We start from the raw sequence: 6,000 nt of genomic DNA, 5'->3' as shown, positions 1-6,000 counted from the left end.
AAAATCAAGGGCAAGGCTGGATTGACCTCTGTCAATTGCCACAATAAGAAATTCTAAACTCCGTTACTGGCTGCAACCCAGTAGGCGTTGAGCAGTGGAAGCACATGCCATACCAGACCTTGATTTGAAAAAGTGAAAAATGGAAGTTTAGGGTGGGAGACTAGAACTAACTCTTACAAGGAGTGGGTCAGACCGGTAGCCATCAGGTAGACCTCGGGAGGAGTTCCGTGTGTTTACCCAAAGGATCTACGGTATAGATCCATAAGGAAAAGAGGCCCCTTATTTAACTTCCAGCAACTGGTGAGCAGACACTAACTGAATTGTTTCCGTATATTCACTTGCCACATCAAGTGTAGAAAGATGATAAGCTCAAGATGAAATTTTTAGTAATGATCATGTTTCTATACTATTGGCAAAATCGAAGTCTGGGATGGGAAAACCGATTTTTGACTCTAGGGGACGAGGTAGCCAAAGCTTTTAACCTCAGTAATTGCTGGGTCCGTGGAGGTCCAGGAGGAGCTGAAGATTGGCTGTGGGTAGCCCAGCCTGTCCAGCCTAAATGGTTGGTGAGTGACTTAAGTAGAGTGCATAATGGAACTGGGTTCTGGAAGGAAGACGGAGGTACATGGAAAATACAGTACCCAGGAAAAGGAAATTACTGTCTGAACAGAACCAAGCTGGGAGGGAAAAATGTAGGTAAAAGCAAATGTGAGTGGACATTGTCACCAGGAATGGGTTGTTACGATCCATATTGTAGACCTTATAATTGCTTTAGGTACCGAGGAAGATGGAACCAAACACATGTTAAGCTTATAGGTGGCACCTGGGTAAAGTGCTCTTTCAAAGAACCTTGGCACAGTGGATGCAAAGCAGTTGCGAGAGAAATTACGCAAAAAGGGGGATTTAGAGATTCTTTATTCCTGGCTTGTCAGTGGGACAATACCATTAACAAGAATCATGTAATAAGGGTTTATCAATGGGGCTGGCAAAACTCAAGTGGAACTAGGACCTATTTTAGAAAATTTTGGTCGGCTACAAATTGAACTAAGAATGGTAGGGGGTGTAACTGTAAAGGGCACGCAGATGCGGGAGCCTTTGAATGTGATTATTGCGATTCCTATGGCGATTTCAGTATAGCAGGAGGACCCCTGGGATCAAAAGATACTCTATACTGTGAAATACCACAGGATAATGAAACATGGGAAGGCCCATTCGCTAACGGGGCTTGGGCTTTGAAGGGCCATTACTGGATTTGTGGGCAACACGCCTACCAAAGGTTACCTCCAAAGCGCTCAGGGATACGTTCTATAGGATATATGAGACCGTTATTTTCCTTATTACCACAAGTTCAAGGAAACGAGTTAGGGGTTAATGGATAGGATGATCTGATAAGAGAACGACGAGCAACTGATAAATCCCTAACTAAAGGGGGTTCCCAATCATGGGGAAAAGATGAATTATACATCAGATGAACCTGAACGAATTATACGGTATTCTGGACCAGCAGCACGGAATCCCCACCAGGTGATTTCTGGAGCAAGAGACCCCATTTATAATTTAAATAGGATAGTTAGATTACAAGCCGGTTTTTGCAATTTTACCTAACCAGAGCGCTGAGGCTCTTGACTTTCTTGCAGACCAATCTGCTCAGATGAGGAATGCAATTTTCCAACACCCAAGGGTCCTAGATTATTTGCTAGCAGAAGAAGGGGGAGTTGGTGGAAAACTAAAGGAACCCAGCTCCTGTTTACAAATCCATGATCACGGGGCGGTAGTAAAACAGATAAGAAAAGGAATGAGAAAACTAGCTCACGTGCCAGTTCAAACCGGGAAAGGATGGGAATTAGACATGTTCTCGTGGTTGCCTGGTGGACCATGGGTTAAACGCATGGTGGTTTTCTCCCTTTGTGCGGTAGCAGCTCTGATTTTTGTACCATGTAGGATACCTTGTTTCATGCAGCTCATTCAGCATGGAGTCAGAAGAATGCAAGTCGTAGCTGTGCCCAGTGACCCAGAATTAGCTACAAGGGGACCGAAGATGATGGCTCTGCAAATAGCTCCAAAACCAAAAAGAAGACAAGAAGAAAAGGTCCAATGAACGGTGACTAAAGGTTGTAAAGACAAATAGTGAAATAAACAGAGGAGGGGCTGATAAGAAAATAGGGATAAGAGTGTCTCCACAAACAGGGAAGTTAACGGAAATGGCAGGAGTGAGACAACCAAAAGAAGAGGAGAGTTAATTGAAGCTGCAGGAGTGAGATAACTGAAAACTAGGGGAAATAAGTGAAACCGCAAAAGTTGGACAATTAAAAACGGCAAAAGTTAAACTTTGATGTAATAGGCGGATCGAGAAGTCTGTACCTTCCAAGTACCTCAGCCAATGGGGAAAGGAAGAGGGTTACGTGCGGCCGGGGAATTAGGATAAAAGGGAGGCTGCGTCCTCCGGCAAATGGAGAGACCCCACAGGGATATGCCCCAGGGGACTCTCCCTTTATTCGAATAAAGCCTTTGCAGGACTCCTCTGTCTCCTTTGTGAACATCGACCTCTGGCTATGGGGTTTTCCGCACACGTCCTTTCTATCGCTTGGCTAAGATTTCAGAGTTTAGCATGCTAGTAGTCACTTCCCGAGAATCTGTTGCGGCAACGAATCTCTGCACCTCGAGGGGCAGGACCTTAAGCGAGCGTCCCCACTCAAGGGGAGATCCTGGCCTGCAGCCGCTGCCCTGCAGGAGAGCTCCAGGGGCTCTTGGGCTGTCCGCTATTTCTGGAGTGAGATAACTGACCTAGAGTCATATTCCCACGGGAACCAAGCACCGAGGTCCCCACTCCAGACAGTGTTTTGGCTGCGTTGCCAGCACGTCCCCCCCCGTTGCGTCCCCCCCCAGCAAAGTGCGGGGGCAGCTCATCACATCTGCCACCGGTGGTTATGGCTTGAGCAGGAGCCGGGAGGGGCAGAGGGGGAAAGCAGGGGAGAGCACAGCGCCACCCCCCCGTTCCCTGCCGGCAGCCGGGGCCCCTCCCGCTGCCCATCGGGGAGGAGAAGGTTCGGGAGCTGCCCCCGGGCCCGTCGGGGTTTCGCACCGGGCCGGGCCTCCCGCTCCCGCGGCAGCCGAGGCTGAAGTTGGAGCCTCCGGCAGAGGCTCCGGCGGGGCCGCTGCCTTCGCCGGGCGGCGGCCCGTCCCCGCGGCGCCGGCTCTCGCCCTCCCCCCCGGGGGACCCCCCGCTGGCGGGGACCGGTTCCCCCCGCTCCCCCCTCCCGCCCCCAACCTTCGCCGGGGCCGGGGCCGGGGCCGGGGCCGGTCTCCGAGCGGAGCTGCCGGAGCCACCCGCGGCCGGGGCGGCCTCTCCCCCGCGGCAGCCCCGCAGCCCCGAGGGCAGCGCCGCCGCAGAGCGGCCCCGAGCGAGCCCGGCCCTCCCGCCCCGCGGCTCCCGGCGGCGCCCGGCGGGCAGGGGCAGCCGCTCCGCCCGCCCCGGCAGGCGCCGGGCCGCGGTCCGCCGGGGCAGGCGGCGGAGCAGCCCCCGCCGCGGGGCCCGTCCGGCGGCGGAGCCCGGCTGGCGAGCGGGGGCATGGCGGCGCCGGGCCCGGGCTCCCTGCAGCGCCGGCGGCAGAGCTGGCAGGAGGCGCGGCCCCGGCAAGCGGTGCTGGTGCGGAAGCTGCAGGCGAAGGTGAGGAGCGGGGGCGCCTGCCCGGGGGGAGCTGCCCGGGGCCGGGCCGGGCCGCGGTGGCGGGGCCGGGGTGCCCGGGCCGCCCGCGCCGCCCGCAGAGGGGACTCGGCGGCGGAGCCCTCGGGGGGCGAAGGCGCGGCCCCGGCGGGGCCCCCCCCGGGAGCCGCCGCGGCCGCCGTCCCCCCCGAGCCGCTGGCCGGGGCCTGGGCGGACTCGGGGGAAGCGAAGCTTCCCGGTGCCGTAAGGACTCGGGCTGGGATGGGCAGCGCTGTGGCGTGTAACCTCCCCAGTTACATGGAATGGCTTCAAGCTCCAACAGGGTAGGTTTAGACTGAACATTAGGAAAGAATTTTTCACAGAAAGAGTGGTCGGGCATTGGAATAGGCTACCCAGGGAGGTGGTTGAGTCACCATCCCTGGATGTGTTTAAGAGCCGTTTAGATGTGGTCTTGGGGGATATGGTATAGGGGAGAACTTTGTAGAGTAGGGTAGATGGTTGGACTCGATGATCCCAAGGGTCTCTTCCAACCTAGACGATTCTATGATTGTATGATTCTATGTGCTGAGCTTGGGCTGCAGAGAGCCCGAGAAAAGCCGGTGCCGGAGGAGCCGGCTCTGTCCCCAGGGGCGCTCGCTCCTCTCCATGGCGAGTCTCCCCCCGGCTCCTGCAGGAGCGGACTCGCTGCCGAGAGCTGGAGCAGCAGCTGGAAGCAGGAGGGGTGAGTGTGCAGGGCGCTAGCTGGAGAGCGATAGCCTTCACTCATAGGAGAGAAGCAGCATTATATTTCTTGATATAAAACAGTGATTTAATGAAGTGATAGTAGATGCGACAGCTTTAAGACCATTTGATTCACACCATTGAAACCTCTGCCCAGGTCTCTGCCACCCTCTTGAATCCTTAACTTTGTGTCCGTGTCCTTGTAGAAGGTAGAGGATCTGTGTGTGTTTGAGGATGGGAGTGCACCATGCTCTGCTCTGGTTCGCATCTCTCCCTGCAGCTGTAAATGACAGGAAAGTGTGAAAAAAAGAAGGCATTAGAGACAATCAATCACGATGGACAACCCTGCCCAGGTCTCTGCCACCCTCTTGAATCCTTAACTTTGTGTCCGTGTCCTTGTAGAAGGTAGAGAATCTGTGTGTCGTGCAGGATGGGAGTTCATCATGCTCTGCTCTGGTTCGTGTCTGTCCCTGCAGCTGTAAAAGGCAGGAAAATGTCAAGAAAAAAGGTATTAGAGACCATCAACAAGAGTGGACACTGCTGCCAAGGTCACTGCCAGACTCCTGAATCCTTAACTTTTGTCTGTATCCTTGTAGAAGGTAGAGAATGTCCGTGTGGTTGAGGATGGGAGTTCCTCATGGTCTTGTCGTTCTGGTTTTCGGGCCTGCTGCATTAAAAGGCAGAAGATTATGAACAAAGAAAGGTAGCAGAGACCATGAATAAAATGGACAACTTCTGCCCAGGTCTGTGCCAGACTCGTGAATGCTTAACTTTTGTCTGTGTCCTCGTAGAAGGTAGAGAATGTCTCTCGCTGTTCCTGAAGATGAGAGTGCCCCATGGTCTTGTCCTTTCCCTGTCTGGCCTTCTGCCATAGCAAGCAGGAGAATATGAGCAAACTAAGGCAGCAGAGACCCTCAGTGGCCATTGACATCTGTGCCCAGGTCTCTGCCACCCTCTTGAATCCTTAACTTTGTGTCCGTGCCCTTGTAGAAGGTAGAGGATCTGTGTGTGTTTGAGGATGGGAGTTCATCATGCTCTGCTCTGGTTCGCATCTCTCCCTGCAGCTGTAAATGACAGGAAAATGTCAAGAAAAAAGGCATTAGAGACGATCAATAAGAGTGGACACCGCTGCCCAGGTCTCTGCCACCCTACTGAATCCTTACTTTTGTGTCCGTGTCCTTTAAAAGGTAGAGAATCTGTGTGTGTTTGAGAATGGGAGTGCACCATGCTCTTCTCCGCTTCCCATCTCTCTCTGCAGCTGTAAATGACAGGAAAGTGTGAAAAAAAGAAGGCATTAGAGACAGTCAATCACGATGGACACCCCTGCCCAGGTCTCTGCCACCCTCTTGAATCCTTAACTTTGTGTTCGTGTCGTTGTCGAAGGTAGAGAATCTGTGTGTGGCTGAGGATGGGAGCTCCTCATGGTCTGGTCCTGTCCCTTTCTGGGCCTGCTCTTGTAAGGAGACAGGATAACAAACAAGAGGTCAGCCATCCTCACTCAGCACGGACAAGCCCTGCGAGGTCTGTGCCAGACTCCTGAATCCTTATCTTTTGTCTGTGTCTTTGTAGAAGGTAGAGACTGTCCACGTGGTTGAGGATGGGAGTTCCTCATGGTC

This window comes from Numenius arquata, chromosome 12, assembly GCF_964106895.1.
Source record: "Numenius arquata chromosome 12, bNumArq3.hap1.1, whole genome shotgun sequence".
In the NCBI taxonomy this organism is placed as follows: Eukaryota; Metazoa; Chordata; class Aves; order Charadriiformes; family Scolopacidae; genus Numenius; species Numenius arquata.
Note: the sequence above shows the minus strand (reverse complement) of the source record.